Source organism: Meleagris gallopavo, chromosome 4, assembly GCF_905368555.1.
Source record: "Meleagris gallopavo chromosome 4, MGAL_WU_HG_1.1, whole genome shotgun sequence".
Taxonomy (NCBI): domain Eukaryota; kingdom Metazoa; phylum Chordata; class Aves; order Galliformes; family Phasianidae; genus Meleagris; species Meleagris gallopavo.
The window spans coordinates 47,219,622-47,240,248 of NC_139407.1; positions in this window are offsets into that span (position 1 = coordinate 47,219,622).

Sequence of the window (20,627 nt, forward strand, 5' to 3'; positions counted from 1 at the left end):
TGCACTTGCATCTTCAGATCCAAAAATAAACAAGTAGAACTGTCTTTTTACCTGCCCCTTTCAAGAACAGACAAAAAATAGCACTCTTCATTCCCTAAAATAAAACCCCAAATGTTCCTGCCTATATGCTCAGTAAGATCAAAAGAGGTCAGTTCCAGTTCACCACAAGGAAATTGCAAAAGAGTTCCCCCATATCCCCAAAAGAGCTAGGTTAATTTTTCTGACCTCAGAATCGTTATCATCCATTAAATTTATCATAATTTTACACCAAATTAAACAACAACAAACCTTCCTTAATTAAATAATAATTTGGTAAGGATTTTTTAACATTAAAAATTAAACAAATATTATCATCTTCTAATTCATTCTCTTGGATTTCTGTCATAATTTGCTCCATAGAATAAGAACATTGAAAGCACTCCAAAAACAGTAAATTTCTTGTGAACATTGAAATGAGACACAAGTTTCTAAAATACTTTGGATAGATCAAAATAAATGACATATATTCACTTTACCGTAGTCAGATGAAAACACCGAAAGAAATTTAAAGAACAGAAAAAAATGAAGGGGAAAAAAGAAAAAAAAGAACAGAGCTGGTTTTCAGAGCTGGTTTCTAAGCTGCAATACTTACTTGATATTTCACAGTCCTGCTTGCAGCCAAGGCAAGAAATGCTGTTTGTATTAAGAAGAAGGACAATTGGTGCACCTTACTCTTGAAAATGAACCATTCTCTCAGAAGGCTTTTCCTTCTGCCTGCAGGGATTAAATTCAAAATCTCTTATCACCCTAATCCAATAGACTGTCATCTTTTATTACATCACACACAGAATCCTGGAATCAATATTTTAATTCTTTTTTGCCCTTCATTCCCCACATTCAACATTCTGTCCTTATTTTAATCTTCTCTCCCATACCCTTTCATAGAATAAGTCTTTCTATAATACAGTGTGAACTGTATTGGTGCTCATGTACTTAAATGATCATATACGCTGTGACCAAAGCATGAGAGATAAAAGAGTGGGAAAAAATATATAATCCTGGGAGAAGGCATCTGATGTGTTATAGCCAATGGCTATTTCACTTAGTACATAGAACAGGATTTATGCAGAAGACATCATATTTTCGGAAAGCCTAGCTTTGGCAAGAATGACAACATAAGCTGCTGAGACCTGTAAAACTTAGCTATTTCTGCATCTCTGTGGAAGCAAATCTTCAGATGCATGGGAGACAGCTTCACCAACAGGTGATATGCCTGGGGGACCCTGGCATTAAGCAGTTGCAGGCTTAGATATTTTATTTAATTGGTGAATTTTTATTTAATAGGTGAACGGTTGGACTGGATGATCTTTTAGGTCTTTTTCAACCTTGGTGATTCTACGATTCTATGATTCTATGATTTATTATTTAATAAAATGGAATAAGTAATTCTTTTTCAGGAAAGGAAATCTGTAGTTTTATATGTTGTTTTTTTATGTTTTTGTTTTGTTTTGTTTTGTTTGTTTGTTTTTTAATTAAATGGCATTCACTACATTTCTTTTCTAGCAACTCTCACCTATTTTCCTGTTGGTTTATGTAAACCAAATGCATATGTTTATCTATTTAGCTGCTATTTCAAGTTCTTCTAAAAGACGATGTTTGAAAAAAAAATACAAATTTATTGTGCAGAAGGATCTGCTATGTGTATTGTAAGTTGTTCAGAACAAGGACTCTCCCAAATAATGAAGACTCAAACTCTATCATCATTTGAAATGAAGTGCTTATTTTAAACTTTCAAAATAGGTCCTTAAAACACAATAGGAGGAAAATTAACCCTAGAAATGGTTGTAAAACAAGAAAAGACTGGTGTCCTATGACGTGGTGAATAAATCTTTAAACACTGGCACACTCTATTTGGATTACAAGTTTTTCTTGTTCTCAACATGACAGAGCATGATGCAACTCTGTGAAGCAGTGCTAAATATTTTGCCTTTCCTAAACTGTTAAAAAGCCGTAACTTATTACCAGAGAAGTGCCAGAATTTCTAAAAGTATTTCTAAGAGAAAAAAAATATATTTTTTAATGTACAAAAACATTCCCCGGCCACATTTTCCCCCCAGTGCTCATTTTGATTATGTTATTTATGTACATATTAGATATAAGGTTCTTTAATGTGTTAATTCCCATGCCAGCTAATAGCTTCATAGATAGATTTTCCACCATCACTTGAAGGAAAAAATATTCCATTCAAAAAAAAAAAAAAAAAAAAAAGGAAAAAAGGAACTCAGAATACTTTTGTGAAGGTGGCAGGTATGCAGATGGCAGTGTTAAGGGTGGAAGAGCTGAGGTGCTGAGGTGCTGAGGAGAGGGGAAGAAGGCTGAGAGATCCAGAAAAAAAATCTGCTACTGAAGGTAGCAGTTCAGTCCACTTAAGGAAAGGAACAGCAGTCCATTTCATACCTCTCCTTAACTTCTCCAGCACAGAGAAAAGTGATGGAGTCCACTCTTCTCCATTGTCTCTGCTTTCTCTCATTTCCCATTCCAATCTCATTCTGATCCATTTAAGCTGTGACAAAAATGTGGGTGCATAGTCAATTCCCACAGAACTGGATGGAAAAGACTCAAAGAGATTTTCCCTCAATTTAATAAGAAGAAAACTACAATTTGCGTCCTGTATCATTGATACTCAGGTAGATGTTCATAACAATGGCTAAACCAGGACACTTCATAGGTAATTATTTCTAATTTATTAGCAGAGTAAATGAGATCCAGGAAGATTTTAAGCTACAGTTTTCAGCTGCCTATCATTGTTGAGAGACTATATTTGTATAGTAGCTTTCACTGTTATATCAAAACTTGCTACTATGACTCAACACTACCATTGCAAATAAAATCCTGAAATCTTACAAAGCTTCTCAAGTTTTTGAAAATATAAAATAAATAAACAGTGGGACAAAAATAGCTCATTAACTTCAGCTAGAAAGCAGACATTTTGACATGTATCTGATACCAATGCTAAAAATTTCTGTTGTTTATTCACCTATCTTTAGGATTCTATCTTCGTGGGAGGTGAAAATACCATTCTTAGAAGAAGCATCACAACTCCTTTCAACAAAACAAAAGAGGTTACATCCTTTAAAGGAAGATCCAGACTAGTCAGGTAACTGTTCTTATCCCTGGCTATATTGGGACCGATGGGGAAATCCAAAAAGTGGTAATCATGGGAAGTCCAGCTCTCCAACTGAAATGTGTTATATGTGCAGCAGTGGTAAGAGTAGGGTGCACTATGTAGTTGAAGGGACAGAGTTGCTCTAGGATTTACTTGGACTGTCAGTTATGTTTAGACTTCCTGAACACCTGCAGCCTCCATTTGTGGACTAAATATCAAGAACCATGGATTTTGTGATCTTGCATTTTTTGCATTTATTTTTCTCTGAAATACAATTACCACCTCCTCATCTCATGCATAAGTTTTACATGCATAGCAACATTTAAATGCAAAGAAAGTTTCTTTTCACAATGCTTTCTGTCCCTTATCTTTTTATCTTTTTTTTTTTTTGTATGAGAGATAAAAGAATTAGAGTGATATCAAAGATATCAAAGAATTATTAATACTTATTTGAAATCAAGCAAGTCAGAAAAGCCTGAAAGAGCTAGTATTTTATAGAATATCTATTAAGAAATGTTGGACATATAAGCAAAAAGTGGCATATTGAATTCTAACACGGTTTTGAATATTGAATGTTTGTATTTGCCTGAACTACACCAGAACAGAAATTCAAAAGCTTCATCAGAGTGGTTTGATTTGAATCCTTTGAATGAGTTTGTTGATCTTGTGCCAGAAGAAATAGCCATGCTGCTCATGTTTGAAAACATCTTACTACAGAAGATGAAAGTATTTCTAAACTGTTACTTGTCTATATAGGAGAACAGAGGTTTGACAATTAAAAGAGTTAGGAAGGACTTTCATTAATTTAATTTCCATTGCCAGGAAACTTAGCAACACTGACTGTTATTTCAGTAGGAAAAAAAAAAAAAAAAACTGAACAAACTAGGCAAAAATAATGTCTCTACAAATGCTAAATAAGCCTGGATGGTTTTAGCTCATTTAATAAATATAGGATATCCTGGATATCCTCAGAGAAGGAACAAAAATTATAATATAATGCTATGGCAATTTAAAGATAAAAGAACGAAATACACAAATAAGATGCTAAATGATTTGTCCAATCCTGTATGAAAGGATAGATGAAAGAAATGGTATGTTTATGAAGCATACAAAAGCAATAATTTGAACAGAAATATCTACAAATGTGAATTCCTCCTACTTTTCATGGATTAATCTGTTAATTAACAGAATATGCTTTCTATTGAAATATGTTCCTTGATTATGTCTGATATTATTTCCTCTGCTAAAATTAGCAGAAAGGGAAGCAGAATTCTCTGGGGAAATTGAACAGAGAACGTAAAAAAGTATGAGCAGCACTTTTGCATCACACCATTATCCTTCATTTGCTCTGAGGAAAGAATGAGCTTTTCTGCAGTCAAATTCTTGAGAATTTTATTATCTTCATGAGAAGAGTCCTGCTGCAGGCCAGAGGGCTATCGCCAGAAAAGACAGTGAATGAGAAATAAGGAATACTTTATCTATGCAAAGGTTGAAAGTTATCAGTATAGTCCCAGAAAAAAATCATTTTTACAATATTAGAAATATTGTATTAGAATGAAGACTTCATGTCACCATATTTTCATTGTCAAGAACCTGTCTACAGATATTTTTAGGTTAATCAATTAATCAATATGCTGTTGGATGTTCCTACTTCAATGGCAAATTCTCTCTGCAGTGCGTCTCACAAAAAGCAGCATGTTCCATTAATAGTCCCAAGCAAGGAAATGTATTAGACAATGCTGCAGTTCCCTTTTCCTGCTGGATGTGCATTGTTCCTCCAGCTCAGTAAAGAGTGCAGAGACGACCAATGTACTTGTGCAGTAAGTTGCCCACTGTAGAAATAGTCAATGAATGTTAATTGCAGAAAATGGAAGTGAAAGTAAGGTTTATTTCACAGGAAATTCAGCTTCCCGCAGCAAGGTTACATTTCTAACAGCTGCCTTTCCTATCAGACCACATCTTCTTGGTAACCTATTAAACCTAGTGGCAAAGGATAGAACAGAATCAAGGAGCAACACGGTTCTGAAGACTGCAACTAGTAACAATTTCCAATTAATACACTATTCAGAATCCAACAAGCATTACTGTTACCTCGTGCTTCAGGACAAGATTCGTTATTTTGAAAACCATCTTGAACATAGACTGTCATTTACTGGTACATCTTACTGAGTATAGTGGCTTGCATTGATTACAGAAATGCACCAATTGCTTTATGCGCATATATACAAACTCACACATAATTGTTCAGAGTAGCAGCAGCAACATTCTTTAGAGGTAGTCAGGTGTGATACACATAACTATCTTTAAAAAAAAAATCAGAAAATTCTATTTTTTTTAATTAACCATTTTGAAGGATTTTATTTATTTTGTACAACTTCTTTTTCAAAGTAAAATTTAGAACTTCTTGGTTTTACATTCTGTAAATGAACAAAAAATCTTGGCCTTTCTAAACGGTACTTACAAAGTATTGCTTAACTAATAATGGAATGAAAAGAATTTCACTGAATTTAGGATATGATTTTAAATACAGATGTTTGTAGGGATTGAATTCATCGATGCCTGTCCACAACCTCAGATTTCCAGGTTCATGACTAAATAAGCAAAAGACTTATATTTACATCCAAGCACTTCTATTGACTTCTGTTAACTATGTCAGCAATTGTGCTGTGGAATACATTTTTTGTCTAAACGTCCAGTATTCATTTTTCAGTCATGTTTGTTGTATGTTGTTGTTTTTTTAATTAATTAAAATAAATCCTGCCATGTCTTAAGATAGGCTTTTAGCGAGAGTTTTCAGGCTTCTTTACACGAGGAGCAGATTTTGATGAAAAACCATGGGTAAGGCAATAAAATACCAATAAAATCACACTTTTCCAGCTCTACAGAGAATGTTATATTGAGAATTCATTTTGACAGAAGTTTCCCAATCAAGTTCTGCTGTCATTATTAACATAATTTTTGGATGTCTTCTGTACATACTTCATATGAAGAAGTATTAGTCAAACTAGTTTCTAAGCAAAAATGTTTGTCACAGTATAGCCATGGCTTACAATCTTGGATATACTGAGAAGAATTTCTTACAGATTTATTCCTCCTTAAAGCTTCACTGTGAGGAAGTACAGTGTATTGTTTGCCTAGTGTTTTTGACATTGGCATATAAAACTTTCATGAGTAGGAATGAAACCCAAAGATTAATGTTTCATTTTTTGTGAGTCATAGTTTCCATTCAAACTCCCTCCAATCACAACACCAAAGAAAAAAAACAGTTTGTAGTGGCACAAAACTCATTCTGATCCACAATCATAACTGAAAGACCTTACAAATCTCAAGTTCTTGCCACTAACACCAAACACTATTAATTTCAGCTAGGTTATCCTTGGGAGAATCAGCACAGGAACAGCAATGTTGGTGCAAGTTAGGTTTCAGGCATGAGGCAAAAAGCAGTCCATGAAAACTAATAATATCTGTCTGAATTATTCTTGCCTCTATCTAGAGGCATATTTGGGTTCCATAGTGTAGTTAGTACCATTATAAAATGGTTATAATTAATAATTAATTTTAAACTTTCATGTTCCTAGTTTATCCCTTTGTCATGGTTTCATGATTTTTGGTTATTAGTATTCCACATTATAACATCATGTAATGCACTGGGAGTTTGACTGTTGATGCTCAAGTTCCAGGTGCCTGTCTAGAGGAGAAAACTACATTTCCCCAGGGGGCTTTGCTGTCAGCGAGGAGATATAATTCCTGGCAAGGTCACCTGATGTTCTCTTCTTCGTCTGCTCTTCTTCGCCTGCGCTCCTCTGTCTGCTCTTCTTCATCGGCTCAACTGGACTGCACTTCTCACCTCAGCATTGTGGTGAGGCCTATCCACCTTTTGGACACCCTCTCTCATTATATTTTGCTGATACTACATTTAGTAAATTAGTTTGTTTCACCTCAGATCGTTGCCTCTATTTTCAATTATTTTGGGGTCCCCTGTTTCCCTTTTCCAGAGGCGCGGATCCACATATCTCTCTTCTCCGTTAATCATGGAACCAGGCAAAACCAGCCCGTAAACCACTGACACCCTTCAACCCTACTTCTAGGTCAACAAATCCCTCATTTTTATTTAAATTTTTGTTGTAAAACTGGAAAAGGACTTTGAGGGAATTCTTCCTCATTTATTAGCTGCCAGGATACTGAAACTTGGTGGAAAAGCAGATACAATTCTTACGAAGAGTCAAGTTTAGCTGATGCATTCTGTCAGTGGGAAAGCAATGTCAAGACAAGGTATTAGTAGATGGTAGTAGCGTGTGGTCTACACTTCCCTGGTAAACTCAGCTGCTGCTGGACTATTGCAGAAGATTGTATTGTGCAACAAACATAAGGGACCTTACCTCATCTGCAAAAAAATTCAAATAAAACTTGCAGCTGGTTTAATTATAATTCCTAAAGTCTCTGTAGAGATGAACCCTAGGAGTTCTCCGAAGACATTGTTGAACTTTATGCAACTCCTCACAAACCCAGATTAAATGCTATAACCAATAATGCTCAGTCTGCTGATTGTGCCCTCAGATCCTATAGAAGAGTATCCATCTTACAGTGAAAAGCTGGCAGTCAGCTTAGACAGAGTTCCACTGACTGCAACAGATACTTTGCTTTTTTGGAAGGTGTTTTCGGTAAACTCTTTTCTTCTGATTAGTCCATAAAAGTAAATTGTACTTCAGTACAAGTGCTTTGAAAACCAGCATGGAGCATGCATGAGTGATCTATTTTTCATCCAATTATGGGAAAAAAAATGTTGACTTAGACTTCCTACTGTGCCTCGAAACTACATCCCACTCCCTCTTGCATTCTTTCTTAATTCTGCAATACTTCCTCCATTAACTCTAGTCTCTTTGCTATTCTATGTAATTTGTTGTCATTTCACAGCACACTGACAAAATTATAGGTGTGAAAAACCTGTTTTCCACTCAAAACTGTAACATTATTAAAAAAAATGTGAAATCAGCATGAAGGAACTGTACAATAGCTCCTAGTCAACCAAGCCAGGGAGCCCTAGTACTACACAAAGACTTTAGGTTACTCCTTGCTTTTTGAGGCACACATACCCCAGTCAGTTCTTGAGCTTGCTTTTCTTCTTGAGATTTTTTATATTTAAAGGATGACTAGAGGTATGTATTACACTGCTGATGGTAAACTCTCATGTCCTCAAGCAGCTCAATGCACGAAGGGGGGGAAATTCTCATGGAATAATATGAATAGATTTGCACTCCTTTCTTTCCCCATCAGATAAACTTCTGTTACACTGGACTGTCCTACAGGACCAAAACGTGGGCTAAGTAAAAGAAGTTTTATTAGTTTTTCCTTGGTAAAATCCATGCTGAGTAGACATGCTGAAGCTAAGAATTTTGGGGTATTTCTTCACTTTTCATGTAGTAAGTGAGTCTGAATGTCTAAGCCTGTGTGAGTAATAAAAATTTTCCTTATCCCTTTCATTTTTTTTTAACATCAAAATTCTCTAGCTTTAGTTTTTTCAATTGATTGATTACTATTATTTTTTTTTGGCAGATTGTATATCAGTTCTTTATATCTGATCCTGAATAAAGTGAACACAAAGTCTGCTACCCAATATCAGATTTGCAGCCTCAGCACAATACATTTATTTCCATCAGAATTTACATTCTATCTTTCATAAGCAGTTCAATACTGTCAACTGAGAGTTAAATAAAGTGATAAATACTAAAGGTAAATAACAGGTGATAAGAATAGTCAGACAAGAACAATATTTTCCTACTACCTTTTCTTCTCCTCCTCAATTTCATCTGTGTTCCTTGTATTTTTCCTAAAACTTAAATGATCTTTTATATTTGGAAAGGCCTTTGACACAGCCTCCAACAGCATCCTTCTCTCCAAATGGGAAAGATATGTATTTGATGGGTGGACTGATGAATGGATAAAGAACTGGCTGCAGGATCGAAACCAGAGAGTGGTGGTTAATGGCTCAGTGTCTGGAAGGAGATCAGTGACAAGTGGTGTCCCCCAGGCGTTAGTGCTGTGGCCAATACTATTTAATATCTTCATCAATTACATTGTCAGTGGGGTCGGGTGCATCCTCAGCAAATTTGCTGATCACACCAAGCTGCAGGGTGGGGTTGACACATGTGAGGGACGGGATGCCATCCAGAGGGACCTAGACAGGCTTGAGCAGTGGGCCCAGGTAAACCTCATGAGGTTCAGCAAAGGTAAATGCAAAGTCTTGCACCTGGGTCAAGGCAATCCTCAGAGATGAAAGGACTGAGCCAAAAAAGCCTTGACAAAAAGGATTTGGGGTTACTGTGGATAGGAAGCTGGGCATGAGACAGTAACGTGCCCTCACAGCCCACAAAGCTAATAGTATTCCGGGCTGCATCAAAAGAAACTTGGCCAGCAGGTTAAGGGAAGTGATTTCACCACTCTCCTCTGCTCTGGTGTGGCCTCACCTGGAGTATTGCATCCAGATATGGAGTTCTCAGTACAGAATAGACATGGACCTATTGGACCATGTCCAGAAGAGAGTCACAGAAATGATGGAAGAGATGGAACACCTCTCCTTTGAGGACAGGCTGAAAAAACGGGACTGATCAGCCTGGAGAAGAGAAGGTTCTGGGGAGACAAGGCAGTGGCTTTTCAGTACTTAAAGGGTTGCTATGAGAAAGAAGGGGACAGATTCTTTAGCAGAGCCTGTGGAAATAGAACAAGGGGAAATGATTTCAAACTGAAAGTGAGTAGATTGAAATTAGATAGGAAAAATCTTCTACAGTGAGGGTGATAAAACACTGGAAGTTGTTGCCCAGAGTGGAGGTAGAAGCTCCATTCCTGAAGACATTCAAGGTGAGGCTGGATCATGCTCTGAGCAACCTGATCTATCTGTGGATATCCCTGTTCATTACAGGAGAGTTGGGTTAGATGACCATTAAAGATCCCCTCCAACTCTACGGATTCTATGATTTTATGAAAAAAAATAAAAAATCAGCATCATCTTTAACAATCCATCTATACCGTTTTATCAAAAATAACTTGAAGAAAATTTCACGATGTACTGTTGCACTGGCTTTGTTTGAAAATGATCTTTCTACATGAACTGTGCATGATGTTTTATGCAAGTGAAAATTACATGCTTTATTTTTTGAGTTTTCATACAGTTTTTTTGTTCTATTGCAATAAAAATCAGATTTACATTAACTTTACCTTTTTTGATTTCAGAAAATGTTATCAACACAGTAGGAATCAACCTGAAAGCAGGGAGATGTCAATAGGGAAAAAAATATATAATTTATAATTTATATTTATTACTAAAAAAAAAAAGTCAATTGCCATTTTAGTTCAGAAGTATTTTCTCTCTTCTCTCTGAATGTCCTGTGGTAATTACAATTTTTTACAACAAAGAAACAGAAATAAAGCAACTATAAACATCTTCTGGCACTATGGACATATACACAAAGGAAATTCCTGCTGAGTGGAATAAAAAAAATTCTAGAATGATGGTACAGTCTGCTAGAGGGAATTTATTTAATTTCTTAGGCTTCATATAACAAAATTTATACTACTTCCATTTGGAAACAAACAAACGAATATCTTCCAGTTTAAAAGAATATCAGTTAATAGAATCTGAATACCTTTTGGGAGGAATAAAGAGTACAAATGTATTTCACATGTAGTCATTAGTTGAAATACTCAGAATACTGCATGGCACTGCCTTTATTTCCATCCCCCTGGCTCATTTTTTTATTCTTTTACCAGAAGATTTAAAGTAGCATTTTGGCATGAAGAATAAGTGTAGAACCTGCAAAACTTTTTTTTTTTTTTTTTTTTTTTTTTTTAGTTGAATGTGTCTACCAAAATAATTACCAAAAAAATTTCTGAAATTAGAAAAAGGCAGAGGCACTTTTAGGTCTTTAAAGTTACAGCTCATCATTGTCTAGTAGTGGTGCATAAGTTACTGTTTCCTTATTTGGATACTGGTCTCTAATGCAATGTTTCCACATTCTATTTCTTATTTCCGGAATTACGGAGGATGACAATTATGTCAGACTTCCATGGGTTTGATATAATTAAAAGGCTTTTCCCAGCAGGCTTCACTTTGTATAATGAAGAGAAACCTGAGAGTCAAGTTCAAAGGGGAGATGCGCCATTATGTGAGTCTGCATACATGCCAGCACCAGCCAGCACACCAAAGCAGAGCATGCAATTCATGTTTGCTTTCTGCCCAGTGCCTCTCACTACGTGACAACCAGTTTGGTTGAACTAGAAATCTCTGAAGAGGATTTGAGGCTCACACAACAATTTGGTTTTCTAAGCTCCACTGAGCAGAGAAAAGCTCAATCAGATGCATCTTGTCTATTCTTTGAAATACTAATTCAGCCACTGTAATTGATATTTCAGTGTTCTTGCTCATGACTTACACAGCGTGAATGAATAATAACCCATCCTTTGTGCTCAGTGAGAAAAAGGTGAATAGAGAGAAATTTGTCACTGTGTGACCACGAACTTAGAATGAGAGACAGCTCTTAAAGCAATAAAAGTCACAGTTTTTGCCTCTTCGAAGAGAACTGTTTTTCACAACTTCCAGTGTTTTCTGATATTATTTTTCAGAAATCTCAGTCACTGCATTTTTCCTACTACAAAACTGTCTACAAAAATTTCTTTCCTCTGGTAAAATTTGTTTATGACTCATTCCTTTGTTGTTGTATGCTATTCTGTAATTGTTATTTCTATTATCCAGAATGTGAGTCATTTTCTTTGCAGCTATTTGTTACAAAGTATTATTCTCACTTCTCTTAACATCTGTTTGTGTCTCATCTGCACTGGCAATGATCATATTTTACACCTCCTGAATGCAATTTATTTCCATCTTAAGAATTGAACACCATTGCTTTTTTTTTACCATACATGGAGCACAAGAACCACCTGTAGATCATTGGTCTCCCCTCAAGTTTTGTTCTATGTACTCTTAATCTTAGCAGTTTTGGTATGACCATTTGACAGAAAATTTGGACTGTCTGATTTCCTGTCATCCTGCCTAAAGGTCACTGAGAAAACAATTTTCCTTAAATTAATCCTCTCTGTTTCGCATATTAAAAAAATATGTAGCAAAACAAGGAGTGAAATCCTTGCTTCTGTGGAAGGATTTTATTATTGACTTAATGTGAGAAAGCACATTAAGCCCATATTTCTTCATCTAACTGCTAACTTCAGTTAGCTACAGGGCAATTGTATTTGCTGAATATATCTAGGACTCACTAATCTCATACCATCCTGTTCCATATTTAGGTTCAGAAGAGGAAGATATGGTGGGAAAAAACGAGTCAATGGAAGAAGGCCAAAAAAATGTCCATGTTCCTTTACAAACCTGTTTAGTTATTCAGAATAGTGAGATGGAATTATTACATATATTTTGACAAGGCTTTGTGCACAAGGAAAAATCTTACATTCAGTAATTGAAGTAAAAGGATTTTCCTATAAAAACGAATATGCATACTATGACTGTAATTCACCTTAGTAAAATATTTAAACCTTATGTTTAGTTGAGTTTTTGACACATTTATAGGCTTTTTATTTTTCCTTTCCAATTTCAAGTGATGGACTTTTTTTTCAACTGAATAGTACATTTCTTATTCTTTTCTTTCATGATTGGTGTGATTCAGTTTCTTTCCTTTCAGAAGTACAGAAAATGGCCTTAACAGAAGTTGCTTCTTCTTGTGCCCTAAAGGCAGTGCCTTCTTATCCTGCACTACTGGTTTCACTAAACACCACCCATGGAGAGGAAAAAGGAATGCACTCAAGAGTGTTCACGTGTAAAGATAAGGAAAAATCAATCTCTATTCCCCAAAAGACAAACTTGTTTAGTGCAAAAGTTCACTAAAAGTTACCAGTTATGTTTTACATTTGAAGGAGAGGAAACAGACATGGATTGCAAGCAGATAAATATAGATTTTGGTCCTAATGGGTGTGCAATGGGAGCTAAAATTCCATGCCTTTCACTGTCTAATAAAAAAGCCAGATACTATGACCAATAGATCACCAATCTGAAGAGCTGGTTTCGTAGTTCCTACCAAAGAGTGCTTACGGATTTATGCATTTTAAACCAAAGCCAGTATTTCATAACTTGAAAGATACAGCAGCTAAACCAAAAAAAAAGAACTTGTTTGCACTGTCCACAAGATAAATATGGACATATATTAACAAATTGAGACATATGAAAGAGATTTGTCTGTCATAGATCAATCAGTTTATTTCAGTGGACATGAATTATATGCAAGTAGTATATGTAAGAAAACAACGTGAAGAGATGACATTCTTCATTCAGCAGGAGTAAAATATTTATCAGTTTGGGCTGCCTATAGTACTCATGCAAAGAAACTGAGCATACTTTATCAATCAGAATTACAACTCTCATTTCCAATGTTAATAAGATTTCCTTTAAAGGAATAATGAAGATCTATGAAGAGTACCAAATTTCATCTAGAGAAAAAGCTTAATTTTAACAAATATTAGAACACAGAAAGCAAGAAGATTCTTTAGATTCCTCATTTGTGTATTCACTGTACCAATTTTATTCCTTTCAATGAGATTTTGAAGAGTAAAAGTGAGACTGTCAAATCAAATTAATTATTGTACTTTTAAATGCTTCAATTTAAGGAATCCAATACATAACTTTATATAACAGAGACAGTTTACACGTATTTTCCATCTTTATCTTCGTAAGATTATTTTGAGTCAAACACTTACTGCAAGCTGACCTAAAGCTTTGGTTACAGAAGATTACCATTTTCACTAAGCTAGGAATCTGTCATGTCTGATCAAACCTGAATTGGACCACCTAATTCATCCATTTCCTCTGATTCTTCTAATTTTTTCATGTCTTCTCCTTCACTGTTTAAATAAAATTGGATAATATATGCAAAGCTATCTATTTATTGAGCTGTATTGCTTCAGTGGTTGAAAATGTGAAAACCTTGTAATACCAAAGCAAAATGTCTATAAAGTGAATTAAATATCACGCTCCCTGAATGAAATCACAGGCACCTGCCCAAATTTATGCTTTAAATATGAAGAAAGTGTTTAATAATAAAATACTATAAATCCTGTGGTACTAGAAGGAGTTCTTCATGTCCTGAAGGAAAACCACAGTACATATTGAAGAGCAGAACTGTCTCATATTTTCTCACTCTTTTTCTGGTTTTAGCTTAAAGACAAGCCAACATATAGGCAAAATCAAAGACAAATGAAACAAACAATCAAAGAAAACCCCACTTGTATCTGCTTGCTAGTTAGTTCATATTAGTACAGCTTCTACAGAAATTAAAGCCTTTTTGCAAAGTATCTCTCTGAATACAAATAATGGGCATGTGTTTCTTGCAGGACTGCAGAGATTCCTGATATTCTGCACTTAAACATGAACTGCAGACATTTTCTACTTTGTCTCACATTGAATAAGTTGAATTCATTGAAGGGAGAGAACTAGTTGGATTTCGAAGTCAGAAGATCATGCAAGTATACTGGCATACTCTTAATTTTAAAGAAAAAAATCTATATTGTAGGCTGTTTAATTTCCCTGATTTTTTATTTTGCTAGTAATTTATTTATAAGAATTCGTACATTTCTTTTTGCTAGTGATTGATAGTATGTTCAAATGGTAGGAAACTGCAACGTTGATGACATTCAAAGTTTATTAGTAAAACTTTTGGTAATACCTCTCCTCTCATACCTTGCATAGGACTTTCCAAGTAAAATCTGTAAGGAAGGATCAAAGACCAAAGACCTGGTAAGGACTACAAGTTTGCTACTGAATTCATGCTTACAGAAACCAAAAGTTTATTACTACATAAGGCTATGTAAAATGTCAGGTTAGACATTTATTTTCTTATCTGAATGGAAAAAGAAATGTTCTAAAATAACCAGTGATACTTTCAGAGTTTATTGAATAATTTTCAAAATACATGTAAAGTTTATTGAGTCTTTTGCAAATGTCGGCTTACTACTGCATCAGGCTTGTAAAGGAGAAAAACACTGAATCAAGTTACAGAACTATTGTAAAAGAGCATCTTCACCTACTAGTATGGCTACATAACAGGCTTGAGCTAAGAGTGACACATCTTTGACCTATGTGTTCAGATGGAACCCTCTGGAGAAAAGGAGAAAAAAAAAAAAAACTACCATCCAAGTTCAAACTAAGCTAAATATACAATTTTCTGAAGCTTAAGAGATTTGATCTAGCTCATGTAAGCATGCTAAGCCTCCTTGAAAGACAGAAACTGTGAGCATCAGCCCTTTCTTCTTTAAGGAAAGAACATAGCATTTCCAATAAAGAGTTGGGACAGAAGAATAAACAGCATAATGTCATCATAAAATTTCCTCCGAAATTACTTGGATAAGGGTAGAATGAGCAGAGGTAGAAGCAGTTTGGAAGGAGTATTTGAATGGTACTTGGTTGTTTCTGGGTCATTAGTTTTCTCTAGTAACGAGCTTAAAACCGTTTTGTGCTTCATTTGCAAAAACCACATTGCTCTGTATTTCTTACTTTTTATTTCTTCCTCTACTTCCCAATAATTTTATAGCTTGTCGGAATTTAGAATCAATTTTTACTACAATAAAACTCTTGCAAATTTATTAAAACCCTCAAAACTGTAAAACAAAGAGAGCGAGTGAAAGCTAAACAGTTCAGAAGTGGAATCAGGCTATAAGGGCAAGCCTGGCACAGGCATTGCTAGGATTTTACAAAAAAAAAATTGGAATTTTTTTCACTGGTCTTTATCCTCGTATTTCACAGTTTGAGGACAGATGAAAACTACTGTGAGTCCCAAACCTGTATGAACAATGAATAATTGAATTATGAAAGAAAAAAAGAGCAGAAAGTCAGCTGGGGTTCTATCGATGAGAAACTAAATTCCAGTTGTCCTCTTGATTTATAGCAGTAGATTACTTGGGCCACTTTATTTTGTGTAATTAAATTAAATCGGATTTCCTCTATATTACCTTTCCTTGCTACAAAACAAAACAAAGCCATAGCAACAAAAGCACAACCAAAAACAAACAAACAAACAAAAGCAAAAATCTTCTGTAAGAGAAGCAAAGCAAGCAGCAAAAAATAGAACACCTGTCTCCGGAAAACTTTGAGAAGGGAGGAACCTGTAGGAACATTAAGAGCACATTCTCTCTTTTTTAATGGGCATCAAGGTAGAACAGAATTGGTACAAAGCCTTTCTCACTGGAGTCAGGAGTTTGTTTTTAGTGTCATACTTCATTTATTTTTGTCTTTGAGAACTAAAAAATATACCCTCTCCAAAAAGAGTTCTCAATGCCAGGGCTCTCCGATTTATTCTGCTGAGGTCAAAAAAGGCAAAACATCTTTCCCTTGTCATAATCACACACAAAATGAATTGTTAATGAATGAAGTCCTGGGTAATGTGGTGTGACCTGGGAAAGGCCTATCTAATGCAGTGTTTGGGAATGATGCTCTCAGGAAAAGAGAACATATGTAGCTTTGCTTAATCTATTGCCTGTTTTTTTCATATGTATATGACTAGTGACAAGTATATCACAAAGTCTGTACTTTACTGTCTTTTACCTAGCCATGATTTTCTACTGTTATTATTATTATTAACTGAAAACAAACTAAATACAAGGATCCAGTGAGAGGATGTTTATTTAAATAGATCTTGTATGAGAAGCAAGAAGACAAACAATAAAGGTCTGTGAGATCCAAAGCAGTGAGAACAGTCAGACAGGGAGGAATGATGTCTTCTACAGTTGCAATCCATGCTGTATTCCAAATCTGTAAAAGCCTCACTGTTTAGCATTACCTTCGCCTATACTAATACTTGTTCAGTGCAAAAGTGTGATTATATCATTATTAAAAATAGATATGATTGTTTAATTTCACATTTCTCAGAAAGTTAATTGGGCTGTAATTAAATTTCCACATAAATTCATAGTAAGGATGGATTATTTCAGACCTTAAAAATTGTTTCGGGATAGTAGCCAATATCAGAATTCTATTAAAAATACCACAATATTAACTACATAAAGACCTTTTCCTCCTAAATGATCATTACTAATTTATTTCAAATTTGTTTTAAATTTGTTCATTTAAAGTATAGTGATGCTCTTCAAAATGATAGACATGGACACATAGACATATAAGGGAATGTTCACAATGACCAGTCTCATCAGTCAAGGCAGGTTCTTATCCATGCAAGATTTAAATAGTAGCCTCTTGAGAGGAAGCTCTCATTACCTCTTGTAAAAATCTAAGCTGTCATAACAGAATATACTAAGTTGTTTAGGAGTCTGATTGGGAAATCTTAGAGTACTACAGCATTCTCAGGCACACAAAGCAGTGTCTTCCCATTAATTGCTCTATACCTAATTAGAGATTTTCTCAAGTCATTCTCACACATCCATGTTGCTTCAATGGCTTTATGTTAGCACAGATCCCATTATTCACTACAGTCACCATTGTCATTTCAACTACAGCATGAACACAGTGCATAAGCATACATCAGGTCTCCAGAATTTTGGCATAGAGAATAAATGGCACTCACAAAATTCATTAGATGTTTCTCATACAATCCAGAATCTTATGGCTTATGCTGACATTTATTTCTTTGAGTAATCACAAACTACATAAAAACCTTTGTGATAACAAATATGACCAGGGGACTAGAGCACTTCCCCTACAAAGATAGGCTGAGGGAGCTGGGCTTATTCAGCCTAGAGGAAAGAAGGCTGTGGGGTGACTTAGTTACAGCCTTTCAGTACCTAAAGGAAGCCTACAAGCAGGAGGGGAATCAACTCTTTCAAAGGGTTGATAACTGCAGGACAAGGGGAAATGGTTTTAAGTTGAGGGAGGGAAGATTTAGGTTGGATGTTAGGAGGAAGTTCCTTACTATGAGAGTGGTGAGGTGCTGGAACAGGCTGCCCAGAGAGGTTGTGGATGCCCTATCCATCCCTGGAGGTGTTCAAGGTCAGATTGGATGGGGCCCTGGGCAACCTGGTCTAGTATTAATGTGGAGGTTGGTGGCCCTGCCTGTAGCAGGGGGGTTGGAGATTCATGATCCTTGAGGTCACTTCCAACCCTGGCCATTCTGTGATTCTGAGAAACTGTCCCCTCAAAGAACACATATTTAGTCTCTGAATACTGATAAGGGTCTTACACCGAGGGAGGAATAATTGCATGCACCAATACAGGCTGGGGGATGAGCTGCTGGAGAGGAGCTCTGCAGAGAGGGACCTGGGCATCCTGGTGGACGACAGGTTGGCCATGAGCCAGCAGTGTGCCCTCGTGGCCAAAAAGGCCAATGGCATTCTGGGGTGCATTAAGAAGAGCATGTCCAGCAGGTCAAGGGAGGTGATCCTCCCCCTCTACTCTGCCCTGGTAAGACCTCATCTGGAGTACTGCGTCCAGTTCTGGACTCCCCAGTACAAAAAAGACAGGGATCTCTTGGAAAGAGTCCAGCGGAGGGCCACAAAGATGGTGAAGGGCCTGGAGCATCTCCCCTATGAAGAAAGGCTGAGTGAACTGGGTCTGTTTAGCCTTGAGAAAAGATGTCTGAGAGGGGATCTGATCCAGGTTTATAAATATCTGAAGTGTGGCAGCCATAGCGATGAGGCCAGTCTCTTTTCAGTGGTACGTGGAGACAGGACAAGGGGAAACGGACATAAGCTGCAGCATAGGAAGTTTTGCACAAATGTACGTAAGAACTTCTTCACGGTGAGGGTGACGGAGCACTGGAACAGGCTGCCCAGGGAGGTTGTGGAGTCTCCTTCTCTGGAGATATTCAAGTCTCGCCTGGACGCCTACCTGTGCGACCTGGTGTAGGGAACCTGCTTTGGCAGGGAGGTTGGTCTCGATGATTTCTAGAGGTCCCTTCAACCCCTACAATTCTGTGATTCTGTGATTCTGTAAACCTAAATCCAAGTAACTTAATACATGTATCTTGCTGAGTTCACTGTGCTTGTCTTTATGTAAAAAGTTATTCAAGTATGTGCTTTCCTAACTCTGTCTTTAGTGGAGCAGCTCTTTATGTCTAAACAGAAAAATCTTTAGCTCAGTGGGCTTTTTCCCCTTCTGGGCTGATGGATTTTCAGGGCAACCATGAGTGTTTATCAGCCTTTGCCAAAAAGTTTCTAAAATAATAATAATATCAATGAACATCTCATGCAAAACCATTGCACACAAAAGTTATTCCATTGTCATTGTACGTGACATCAAACTGGCTGCAGCTCCTGACAACTCCTGAATATTCATGTTGTTCAGTGGGTGGTATGGAGCCTGGCAAACGCAAACAATGAATCTGTCACAAACAAAATGAAATAAATAAAAGCTAATTCCTGCACATATTTCTCTGCTGTGCATCTTTGGGTTCAGATAAAAGAGAATAGTGCAGTACTTAAAATTTAATCAAAAACATAAACTGCAATGAAACAGTGGGAAACTTATTTATCTGATGGAATTATATATGAATTTATATGTACCTTGCTTTTATTTGATGGACAGATGAAAAAAATTGTTAGTTAATAAACCTTTTTATATAGAATATAAAAGAATAGTAATAACTGAACAGGAGTGGGATGTTTGGCTCTGCAGGAAGTACTTTATCTGGAAACACTGCAAAGTCTAAATTATTCCTCGGAGCTGGAACTTTGTTTCTATAGCAGAAATCCCTATCCACAGACAAATGGCATTAACACTTAAATGAAAGACTAAAAAGTCTTTAAAGTTCTGCCTAAGATGGACCTGTATATGACAGTGAAGTACAAACCATCCTCCTATCAAGAATGCATTATTCCCTCTGTGAGGTTGTCTATCAGCAGTATAACCTCATCAGGCATGGGAGGATCTGTGGGCATGAAAAGTTGTCAGCTGTGGGTGCCTTCTAGGAGAGGCTGACTGGACAGCAACTACAATAACTGGCTGGACATACAGCCAGTGTTCAGAGTCTAGAATCCAAATATCTCATCTGTAGCTGTATTTTGCACAGATGAAGCATGAACTTGTGACACTGAGACCTAGTTGGCCCTCCTTGAGGAGACACAGAACTAAATCACTGCTAAAAATGAGATAATCTAAAAATCAGCACTGCACACTTCTGCGTGCATAACAGGACAGAAAATCTGTGTGTTGATGGGATGACACACAAATTTCCCTTCTAAGTGACAACTTGTTTGCAATTTTTAGGATGCAATTAATTAATGAAATGACCTAATTAGAAACAACTTTCATCTCAAGATCTCCTTGTATAACTTGAACTACCTATGGATTGACCACAAAGTCATTTGGAATACAGAATAATCCTAGGCAATAACTGCATGCACAGCTATGATCTATCTATATTATCTTCTTAGGAAGGATAATATACAAGAAAGATATACAATATACAAGGAAGAGTCTTTAATTTGTATTTCTCTTTAAATAATACTCTTTCCCTTTTACTTAATCCTCACAATAAGATTTACC